General features: G+C 40.5%; 1 pseudogene; it reads right to left on the bottom strand.

Annotated features, from left to right (window-relative positions):
* Positions 1–11,117: 11,117 nt before the first annotated feature.
* Positions 11,118–12,071, bottom strand: LOC124968092 (olfactory receptor 7A5-like; annotated as a pseudogene).
* Positions 12,072–12,386: the final 315 nt, after the last annotated feature.

Raw genomic sequence — 12,386 nt, 5'->3', positions numbered from 1 at the left:
GTTCAAGAGGAAAGAGGAAACACATCAGAATTTGAACTGCAAATCAATGGCATGCTCACTTCTTATCGATAATTTTTAATGCAACTTTTTGCTTGAGGAAAACTGTAGATTGATATGTTTCAGTTAAGAAATGAGGCCAACAGATCCAAGGATGCTTTAGTCAGCTTCCACAAAATACTGAGCAAAGTATCACAGCTGGGTATTTACACTGATCACAAGGAAATGAAATCAAAGAGCAAAGAGAAGCATCTGTGCCCATGTTTCTGCAGCTTCATTCAAAAGAGCTGAGCTGTGGAGTCAACCTAAGTGCCCATCACCAGATGATTGCAGGAGAAAAATGTGTCACACACACAACCTGAAACATCATTCAGCTGCATGGAAGGATGAAATCCTGTCATTGTGACAACGTGGATGGAGTCTGAGGAGATTGTGCTGAGTGAATAAGGCATATACAGAAAGGCAAGTCTGTGTGGTCTCTCTCATTCAAGGAAGTTAAAAAAAACACAATGCCAATCTGAATGTAGAATAGAGATTATTACAAGATGTTGGAAGATGTTGGAGAGGGGGAGAAGGGTCTGGATCTGATGAGTGTACACTGTAGGCATGTGTGGGAATATCAGGCTGAACCCCGTTAGGGTTTCCAGTGAGCATATGCTCATCAAAGTAAAATACAGAACGGTTCCTATCTCTCAGGGATCCCGAGTGCTGCTCATTTACAGTCACGTCCACCTCCTTCCCTGCCCAGTACCTGGCCCCTCAGAAGCATTACTCTGTTCAACATTTATATATTGCCATCATTTCAAACATTTTGTGGAGCACATAAAAATGAGCACCTAGGAAAATGGTGGAGTAGATGCCTGTGGGACCCGTTTTGCCCATGACTCTGTAGGCACTGTGGACACCATGCTGGAATAGAAACAGGATCCAAAAGATGAGGGTAAAACACAATGACCATCCATCTCCTGAAGGTCACCTAAGTTGGTTCCATAGTTTAGCTACTGTGAATTGAGCTGCTATTAACATTGATGTGGCTGCGTCACTGTAGTGTGCTGATTTTAAGTCCTTTATGTAAAAACTGAGGAGTGGGATAGTTGGATCAAAAGGTGAGTCCATTCCAATATTTCTGAGAAATCTCCATACTGCTTTCCATTATGTTTGCACCATTTTGCAGTCCCACCTGCAATGTATGAGTCAACCTTTTTTCCCACATCCTCGCCAACATTGTTGTTTGTGTTCTTGGTAATTACCAATCTGACTGGAGTGAGATGAAATCTCAGAATAGTTTTGATTTGGATTTCTCTAATTGCTAAAGATGTTGAACATTTTTTCATATATCTGTTGGTCAATTATATTTCTTCTTCTGTGAAGTGTCTGTTCAGTTTTGGGGGTCAATTCATTCATCGAATTATTTTGTTTTTTAGTGTTAAGTATTTTGAGTTCTTTATATTCCTGGAGATTAACACTTTATTTAAGGTGCATGTATCAGCGTGAGGTGTAGTATCAGCATGCTGCAGTGATGCAGCCATATCAATGTTTATAGCAGCTCAACTCAATAGCTAAACTATGGAACCAACCTAGGTGCCCTTCAAAATATCAAATAAAATGGAATATTGCTCAGGTTTAAAGTAGAATGAAATTATGGCATTTTCTGCTAAATGGATGGACTTGGAGAATATCATGCTAAGCAAAATAAGTAAAACCAAAATAGAAAAGGCTGAATATTTTCTCTGCTATGTGAATGCTAATTCACAATAAGGAGGCAAGTCTAGGGAAAAATAGAATTACTTTATATTAGGTAGAGGAGAGTGAAGGGAGGAGAAGAGGTATGGGAAGAAAGGATAGAAGAGTGAAACAGACATTATTTCTACATTTACATATATGGTTGCATGACTGATGTGATCCTACAATGTGTACAATGAGAAAACTGAGAAATTACACTCCATTTATGTATAATTTCTCAAAATATATAAATTCATTCTATTGCCATGTACAACTAATTAGAATCAATAATTTTTTTTAAAAAAAAGAAAGTATAATAAAGTGAATGATGACTGTGGAAATGTATGTAGAGGTTGAAATCAAAGAAATGGAAACTCAGGAATAAGGTAGAAGAAGTACATTCTGCTTCCATTTTCTATAAAAGAATCCCAGATTCTGGCTCTGGGGTTCTGAGCCCTGCAATCATGGGCACTTCTTCAGTTCGACACTTTTATCATTCTCTCTCAAAGTGTCTTCTCAGCGCGCTCTTGATGTCCTTATTCCACAGACTGTAGATGATGGGGTTCAGCACAGGGGTGACCACGCTGTACATAGCCGAGGCTGTTGCAGTACAGCATGAGTTTTGGGTCAGAGCAGAACTGAGGTACACACCTAGGCTCCTGCAATAAAATAAGGAGACCACAGAGAGGTGAGACTCACAGGTGGAGAAGGCTTTGTACCTCCCCAAGCTGATAAGATTGCATGGATTGAGGACACTATCTTTGAGGAAGAATAAAGGATGCCAGTGAGGGGGCCACCAGCCAGGAATACTGAAGCAAAATACATCATCACCTCATTGAGAAAGGTGTCAGAGCAGGCAAGGTGGAGCAGGTGATTCAGTTCACAGAAAAAGTGGGTATTTCCAGGTCTTTGCAGAAGAACAGCTGTAACACCATTAAACTTTGCAACAGTGCACATAAGACAGTTATGAAGCAAGACACCAGAATTGGCAATCCAGAGAGTCTGTGGTTCATGATGACCATGTAGTGCAAGGGGTGACACATGGACACAAACCTGTCATAGGTCATCACAGAAAGAAGAGAGTTGTCCAACCTTGCAAAGAGTACAAAAAAACTGCACCTGAGTGATGCAGCCTGCATAGGTAATGGCCTTGCTCTGTGTCTGGATGTTCACCAGCATCTTTGGGACAGTGTTGAAGGTGAAGCAGGTGTCCACAAAGGACAGGTGGAGAGGAAGAAGTACATGGGTGTGTGCTCGTGGGAGTCTGAGATGGTGGCCAGGATGATGAGCAGGTTCCCCAGCACAGTGACCATGTACATGGAGAGGAAAAGCCCAAAGATGAGGGGCTGCTGTTCTGGGTCCTCTGAAAGCCCCAGAAGAAGGGATTCTAAAGCTGAGTATCATTCCCTGGTTCTATACACATATAACTGCCAGAAACAAGTAAAAGAGCATTTTCACATAGACTGTTATTACTTATATCATTAAAATGAAACAATACATATTTTTCTGTAAAGAAATTAATTTTAGGGTTGGGGTGTAGTTCAGTGGTGGAGTGTCTGCCTAGCATGCACAAGGCCATGAATTCCATCCTTAGCTCCACAAAAAAGTAAAATAAAAACCAAGGGAAAGGAAAGAAATAATCTTCTATAGAATGTGTATGTATCTTGTCCCCCAAGGAATCCTGTGCCACCTCTGAAGACGAATCCATATTTCAGTCTCAAGGTTTTGCTCGAAAGATATGAATTTCAAGATTCTAAGAAGAATGTTTTTCCTTCATTTGAAAGATATATGTCAAAACCCCTGATGAACACTTTGGTTGTTTCTGTATCTTGACTACTGTGAATTGTACATCAATAAACATGGAAGGACAGATATCTCCTCAGTATACCCATTTCATTTCTTTAGCTACATATCCAGTAGTAGGATTGCTGGGTCATGTGATAAATCTGTTTTAATATTTGTGGAACCTCCATATCACTTTCCATAAAGACTTCACTAGTCTTCATTCCTTCCAACTCTGGAAAAGGATTCCTTTTTCTCAACATTCTCACTGGCCCTGATTATCTTTGGTTTTTTTGGTAATAACTCTTCTAACTTGAGTGAGGTGATATTCTACTGTGGTCTTGATTAGCATTTCCCTGATAACTAGCAATTTTGAGCATTTTTCATTTGGTTATTGGCCATTTGGTTGGGGTACAGATACGCAGTTAAATAATATTCAATTCTTAATAAAAAGAAGAGCCTTGTCAGTGAGGACAACATAGGTGAACCTGGGGGTAATGTGAAATAAGCCAGGCACAGCACACTAAAGCTGCATGGTATCATTCCTATGCAGATTCTGCAAAACCTGCTCTCGTAGAAACTCAGCATAGCATGATGTTCACCAGAAGCTGAGAAGCATTATGGGGCCAAAGGGAAGAGGAGGAGCTTCTCAAGGGGAGCAAGTTACAATTAGAGAAGAGGAATGACATCTGGTGTTGTATTGCACAGTTGGATAATTATAGTTAATAATTATATGTTACATATTTTAAATAGCTAAAGGGGAGGATTTTGAATGTTTCACCACACAGAAATGACGAATATTATAGGTAATTAAGCTAATTACCATTATTCAATGATCACACAATTTATACATATATGGAAACATAAAGTTATACCTATAAAGTTGTAAGTTCAACTATTCCAGGCACTGTATCAGTAATATGTATAAGGCACAAAACAATAGTTCATCTTACCCAGAAAGAACACAAGCAAAAATTTTTAAATTGACTAAATAGTACAATGGGTACTCAGAAGAAAACAAGAGTAGATAGCTTATTCTACTTTTATAACAATTCATGGAAGATCAGCAAGAAATCTGTCATCTAAACTGAGATCACAAGGAAGACAGGTTAGGAACCACAAGTTGTCCTCAACAGTTCAGTGCTCATTGGGGAAAGGTCAATGCAAAGGTCCTGAGGAATGTGCCTTTTGCAGAAAACCAAGCTTAAAAGAAAGCCCTTGGTGAAGAGAAGGAAGAAGAGTGATGAGAAATGGTGTCAGAGAATGTTGAGGAATGAGGTGGCCTCATTGCTCTGAAGGTATAAGGTACAAGGGCCTTCATCCACACCCTGGGCCTCTTGCACTTATATTTGCTGCAAAGACATTTTGTGAATTTCAAAGGATTCCCTCCTTACTACCTCCTGAGGGTTAAGTTCCAACCTCTAGCTACTAAAAGTCACACTGAAATATATAAGCTCAAGTACCCTTTCTCTGAGCACTCCACCAGGCACATGCACACACACACACTGAAACACACACACACACACAAATAGGAACACACACCCTCATAAATAGATACACACAACACTCTCGTGGTCTTATTTCTACCATGTTCTCGTGATCTTATTTCTACCAAGACCTCTCAGCCTCAATCACACTGACAAGGCTATAAGTGCCAACAACCCAAGCTGAGATCATCTTTTCCCTAAAGAATGTGGCCATGGTAACTAGAGATTCCGCTTGAGGAATTTTCCATGAACAAATGAACAGAGCTCCACTTAAGCCTGGTCCATCTTCCCTGTACTTATGAAAAAGTAGAAGAAGCTGTCCAGAAAACAGAAGGAGAAAGAGAAACAGAGAAGGATAGGGGAAGTGAGAGAATAAGCAAGAGAAGGCCAACGAGGTGGACAGAAAATGAAGAGCTCAGGGTAGAGACAGAGAGAGAGCTGACTGGAGCTGAGGGGAACAGGACCTAGCAGCCAGGCTGCTAGACTGACGGCAGGCCCAGGCGCTGGCTGGACCTCAGGGTCACAGGACCTAGCAGGCCCAGGTGCTGGCTGGACCTCAGGGGAACAGGACCTAGCAGGCCCAGGTGCTGGCTGCACCTCAGGGGAACAGAACCAAGCAGGCCCAGGCGCTGGCTGCTTCTCCAGGAAGGAAGCCTTCCTTGGTTCCAGCAACTTTCCAAACACACTTACACTCCCTGGGTGTGCAGGAAACACCCATAAAACAGCAAAAACAAATTTGGCCAAGACCAAAGTAGTGAATTTGCTTTATTTAAGCTACTTGTTAAATGTTTTCATTGGTGCATTGAAGTGATACATAACATTGCAGTCATTTTGACATAGTCACACAGCCATGGAAAGTAAATTGATCCACTTGGGTCTCCAGTACCTCCCCTTTCCCTCCTCTCCTCCCTCCCACTGTTCTCCTTCCTGATGTCAAGGCAGCTGAGAGATCATACATGTCAAAGAAAAAAATCACCGAGGGTTAAAAATCAACAATTCACAACACAAGATATCTAAATCCCATGCTGCAAAGCTGAGAATTTTAATATGAAATAGCAGATCTGCATTCCCTGTTTCTGCTCCACTTCACCTGACTTATTGGCTTTTACCTGGTTTGGTAGCACATAAGTCAGGCTTCTTTCTCACTGTTTTACAATTCACACAGAATATTTGTGCCTCTTTATTGATTATATCGGTTATAATTCAATATAAGTATGTGATATGCAATGATCAAATCAGGGCAATTAGCACTTCTATCTCCTTAAACACTTAGCTTACCTTTGATTCATTATTTAGTGTATGTGCAATCAATTCAAGGTTCTTGTATTTGGGTTTTTAAACTTCTTATAAGTTGCATTTTGTTGGACACGTGATAATTGTGTCGGTTTATGGGGTATATTGTGATGCTTTTATATAAAAATGCATTGTGTAATGATCAAATCAGGTGACTAACAATTAAATGTAAAACTAAATTGTTGGAGACTTGGAAGTAAAATATCAGGGAGTAGAATACAAAGTCATGATTGTACCTTATCTTAAGATAAATAAATGAATATACTTATGGAGGAGAAAGGTGATCTTTAGTGAAAGGCGAGAAGGAGTGCCTTCCAACTGTTGGCCAAGGTGACATGGCTTTTAGAAATTCACTTACATCCAACTGTGGAGAATTAAAGGCACCATGTGACACAGCAGAGACATGAAAAGTGAGTTGGAAACATGTGAAAAAGTTGACATGTCAGCACATGAAGTGCAGAAGAGCTTTCACTAGTGTTTAGTTTGAAGTGAGGATGCACAGTTGAAGAAATACCATGTTGTTGAGTCATATCTTTCAGAATGAGAAGCCCTGGCAGGAACCCAATAGCAAACACTGATATACGACATAAAAATCTAAACTTTCAGACATTCCCTACAAATACATCTCCACATATGTACTGTGCACACTTACAAAAAGTCCTAAGTCTGGATCTTTCTCACTCACCAATAGGAAAAATGCTGAAATATGCTCCATTATAATTTTTTAAATGAGCTCCCTCCAGTGCAGGTTCCTTGGTAGTTCATACTGGATTTATCCATTCTCCTTCATTGCAAAGGTCCTCACACTTACATTTTACTTTGATTTGAACCACTTCATGCCTCCCATTCCTCTTCTGATTGAACTTCTGTTACCATTAGTTCATGGTCAACCAATGACCCTGTGCTGCTGATTTCTTGGTCACTTCACTTTTTAGTATTTTACACAGTCACTAAAAAACTAGCAAACAGACACCACCATCTCTGGGCTGTACACCAGGCTACTTGGGCTCTCTGGGAATCTTGGGTGTAAGCTCCTGGCTTCCATTCTCTTTAATCCTCTACTGCAGTGTCTACCAGATTCGCAGGCTCACCTGGGTGGCATCTCTGACCAGAGGGTCTTCATGGACATGTGTCAGTTCTTCCCTGGATGTAGATGGTGCAGAGTGAGGCTCTGACTCCAGAAAAGTGAACCAGAATGGGTCCAGGATTTGGTCCACAAGTCAGATGGAAAGCTCCTGAAGAACCAAGAGTGTCCCAAGGGCATGCACTCAGGGAGAGCAGGAGCAACTGTAGTCTAGGACTTTCTCTATCTACTCATTAGGTGCATGTCCTTCTTTAACTCCAGCCTCTAAGTACCTGATTTCCCTACAGAACTCTGACCTAGACAGGTAATGGGGAGTGTGCATAGATTCCCCTGAGATCAGAGTGAAGACAGGCGACCCCAACCCTTATTGCTACCACTCTATGAGCTCCCCACCTTCCAAAATCTACTGCCTGCCACCATACCCTCCTTTGAGTCACATTTTCTTCATGTCTAATACAAAGAATGCTGCCTTGGCTAGGTACCTTGTGTCTTCAAACTCTGACTCACACAGTCTCTGTGTCTCCACAACTTTTCAATTTCCCTCTTTAACAGAGGACAGACCTGTATTTTTTTAAAATGTGAAACCATAAGACTACACCTCCTGTATTCATAGCACTTTGCCAAGAATCCCAGGAATTTCATGCATGTAACAAACAACACATTGTTAGAATGAGGGACCAAATGATGGCGCTTAACTTATGATGTGAGTGCAAGTTTGAAGAGATCAGTAGAGGTCGTTGCAGGCACCAAAACTGTATCTCCCTTCTCATTTCCTGTTCATTCCAATTTGCACTTTTCATATCTCTTCTCTTGAGTTTCAAGAAGAAAGATAGAATTAAACACAATATTGGAGGTACATGTAGATTCATGTGGGTGGAGTACTCCACTTTTAGGAAAAATATATTACAAATCCATAGGCACACGTGTTGTATTCACATCCTGCACCATGACCACTTTCTGTGGACTCAACAAAGTATTTCCACACATTTCATTTATTCCTTTACTCCTTACAACATTGGTTGAAGTTCTGCTCGTTTCCCCACATTACCTTCAGAAAACGAGCTCTATTAAGAGCTCTATTAATATTAAGAGCTTTCTTAATATTAAAGTTTTAATCGAGTCGTATGAATGTCATATCTTTTTAGGGTGCCATGTGATGATTCCATACATGCATACATCAGGTAATGTCCGGATCAGGGTAAGCATATTTACCTCCTCAAGATTCATCAATTCTTCGTGGTGACAACACTCAAGATTGGTAGAAAAAAGGAAAGAAAAATGGCAGGGGGAGGAGAGGGGATAAGTGGGAGTACTGGGGTCAATATTAGAGAATATTGTGCTCCATACTTGTATGATCATGTGAAAATGAACCACGATAGTATCAATATTATGCATAATTATAATGCGCTAATTTCAAAAAAGATATTTGCTTCCATCTTTTCTGAACTATGCAGACCCTCATGTGTTCTGTGGACACAAAGAGTAGGAGTCATGATCCTACTTAGGTACAGAACATCAGAACTCCCGTCTCCTACCTAACTACAACTTAGTGTCCTTGGGCCAACCTTCTTTCACTCCTGCTCACTTACCCTTTCCAGCCTCTGGTAACCAACAGTCTACTTTTTGCTCCTGTGAGTTCGACTTCTGCAGATTCTACAGCTGAGTGAGATCCTATTGTATTTTTCCTTCTGTGCCCTGCTTATTTCACTTCACACAATGACCTACAGTTCTATCCATAGCACAGTTCAAGGATGCCAATTTTATAGTAATTGCATAACCAAGCACTTAAACCTTAATGAGCACCTTGTTGAATTGCACACAAACGGAATCATGCTCTGCATACTTTTCATTTTTGAGCGATTCTTGTAATTAAACAAATTGAGCACTTTAAATCTGTGTGGGTTGCTGAATATCATTATAATCTAATAAATAATTAAAAGGAAAAACAGGAAGTGCAGATCTCAGGGTACAATAGAAGGTCCCTAAGGCTGGTCACCCTTAACAAAGTGGAACTATTTTTTCTATCTGGGAGTGAAGCAAGGGGTCACATACAGATAGAGGAAAAGTGGAATTACATGAAGGTAGTTCATTCCTGTAAACTAGGAGGTTAACCTTGATGTAAACATGGAGTAAGCTGACCATAAATGATCTCCCGACAGAATAGCACTGCATTCACCCTCCACACCACGGGTGAGTCTTGAAAACAACACAGATGCTCACAGCTGAGTACAGACTCATGAGACCACTTCCACTTGATGATATAATACTATATTAAAACTTTTGACTTTAGGATGACTTTGTACACAGAAATAGCTAATGATAAAATAATCGAAGAGGAAAAGAACTGCAAGAAATTGCAATAATCTGCTACTTTTGATTTTGACATTTGTTCCAATGCTTGATGATAGCATTCATAATTATTCTGTTGTTCAAGATAATTTCACATAACTGAATTAAAAGGTGACTCCAATGAGGTTCCAGGTGACCAGGAGATGTGGAAGGACATGCACCTGTGAGTTGTAAAACTGTTGACTCTGAATCACATGACTGGACTGGAGTTCAGTCTCTCTTTTGAGTCACTGAAAGATCATAAACGTCGAATTGATTCCCAAGGGAAAAGGAAATATGGAATTATATTGTTCGTTCACATCCTCTGTAGGGGATATGATAAAATTTAGAAGATGGAGAGACAGTTCATTGGGAGCAACAGGAAGAGTAAAGTTTACAGACAGCAATAGACATATCCAAGGAGCAACAGGGAGATAATTCAATGGTCCACCAACCACTCCTGAAACCCAGTGCATAAACCCTCCAACACATGGACAAGAACATTCCCCACTTCAATGAGTAGAAACAGAATATTTAAAGAAAATATTTTCGATAGCAATACAACTACCCAATTTAAAATTTTGATTGATCATATTTAAGGTCATCCATGATTGGCTTTATGGAGTCCAACCTTTTATTCAAATTTGTCTTTCCAGTTAGACTCAACTTAGAAAAATACACTTGACAATTTTTGCCAATGATTATGTTACTCTCTCTCCACTGAACTGAATAAGAGAACAGGAACTTATGAGAGAATAAAATGCAATCATTGGTTACAAAACAAACCATAGTGCTCAAGTCTACATTACCAGGAGGAACATTTAAGGTCATGAGGTAGAAAATGATGGAAGTAGTAGCTCAGTAGTGGAGAACTGGTTAGCCTGTACAAGGCCTTGGGTTCTATCCCCACCTTAAAAAAAGAAGAAAGAAAGAATGAGAAAGAGAGAGGTGGAGGCAGTAAAGGGAAAGAAAAGGTGAGAAAAATCATAGTAGCACATGTGAAAAACAAATTTCAGATTTTTCTATGTCACGACTTTAATTGCCTCAGCTTCCATGTGTAGTCTTTTCTTCAGGAATAGTAAACTCATGACAATTCTTTTAGTAAAACACAGAAAGATTCTTGTTATTCAGGAAGAAATTATTCTAAAGAAGTCCATGTTATTCCATGATGGATAGAAATTTCCAAATTCTTCTGACACGAGGGTGGGAATGAGTTTGGGAAAACAGGAAATGACAAAGGAAGACATTTCATTAGAGACCACAAAGAACAGAAAGCCTGGTCAAGCTGGGTACTTTCAATGAATGGGAGAGCTGATTTCAAAGAAACAAACTATGGGACATAAGAGGATCAAGTTTTCATTCTACAATCTCATCAAATAATTAGTTTCAGACTCAAATATAGAGTCTCCAAAGCACAGCCAAGTCTACTGAGGTGAATCAACTGATTCTTTCCCAGGTGTGCTCCCAAGGAGTCTCCTAGGAGCACTCTTGATGACTTTATTCCTCAGAGTGTAGATGAAGGGGTTCAGCATGGGGGTGACCATTGTGTACATCAAAGAGGCTGTTGCAGTTGAATGTGAGTTTTGGGTCACAGCAGAACTGAGGTAAATTCCCAGGACTGTACAATAAAATAAGGAGAACACGGACAGGTGAGAAGCACAGGTTGAGAAGGCTTTGTACCTGCCCTGAGTTGATGAGATTGCATGGATGGAGGACACTATGTTGGAGTAGGAGTAAGGATGCAGGTGAGTGGGCCACCTCCTAGCAGCAGAGCTGTCATATATATCATCATGTCATTAAGAAAGATATCAGAGCAGGGAAGGTGGACCACCTGATTTAGCTGACAGAAAAGTGGGGGACTTCAAAATCTGTGCAGAAGGACAGTCGTAAGACCATGAAGCTATGCAACAAGGAATTCAGGACATTCATGGTCAAGCATGCCAGACCAACAGTCTACAGAGCCGGTGGTTCATGATGACTATGTAGTGCAGGGGGTGACAGATGGCCACATATTGGTCATAGGCCATCACAGTCAGCAGAAAGCTGTCCAGTCCTGAAAAAAGCAATAAGAAGTACATCTGGGTAATGCAGCCTGCATAGGTAATGGCCTTGCTCTGTGTTTGCATGTTCACCAGCATCTCTCGGATGGTGGTGGAGGTGGAGCAAATGTCCACAAAGGACAGGTTGGCGAGGAAGAAGTACATGGGTGTCTACAAATGGGGGTCTGAGATGGTGGCCAGGATGATGAGCAGGTTCCCCAGCACAGTGACCAGGTACATGGAGAGGAAAAGCCCAAAGGTGAGGGGCTGTATTTCTGCTTGCTCTGAAAATCCCAGAAGAAGAAATTCTGAAAGTTGTGTATAATTTTCTGGTTCCATGTGTCTGTTATGACTACCAAAAGTGAGAACAAGAACAGGACACAAGAAAGCATTACACACCTGTCACAATGCTGCTTATTCTGACTGTGTGTGTGTATGTGCACATGCTGATCGTCAAACTCCTGTTAGGCAAGAACTGCACCACTGAGCTATGCACCACCCTCAATCTTCTACAGTAAAGTAATCAACATCTGCTTTTGTGCATGAATCTTGTCACCTTTATGGTATTAATTGTCTTATGTTTGATTAGAAATTTCTGTCTCATGTTCTGCCTCTACTCAAATATCATGTATTCAAAAAGTGTTTAATTTTTTT

The sequence above is a fragment of the Sciurus carolinensis genome, chromosome 17 (genome assembly GCF_902686445.1).
Source record: "Sciurus carolinensis chromosome 17, mSciCar1.2, whole genome shotgun sequence".
NCBI classification, from domain to species: domain Eukaryota; kingdom Metazoa; phylum Chordata; class Mammalia; order Rodentia; family Sciuridae; genus Sciurus; species Sciurus carolinensis.
This window is presented reverse-complemented; position numbering and strand designations above follow the sequence as displayed.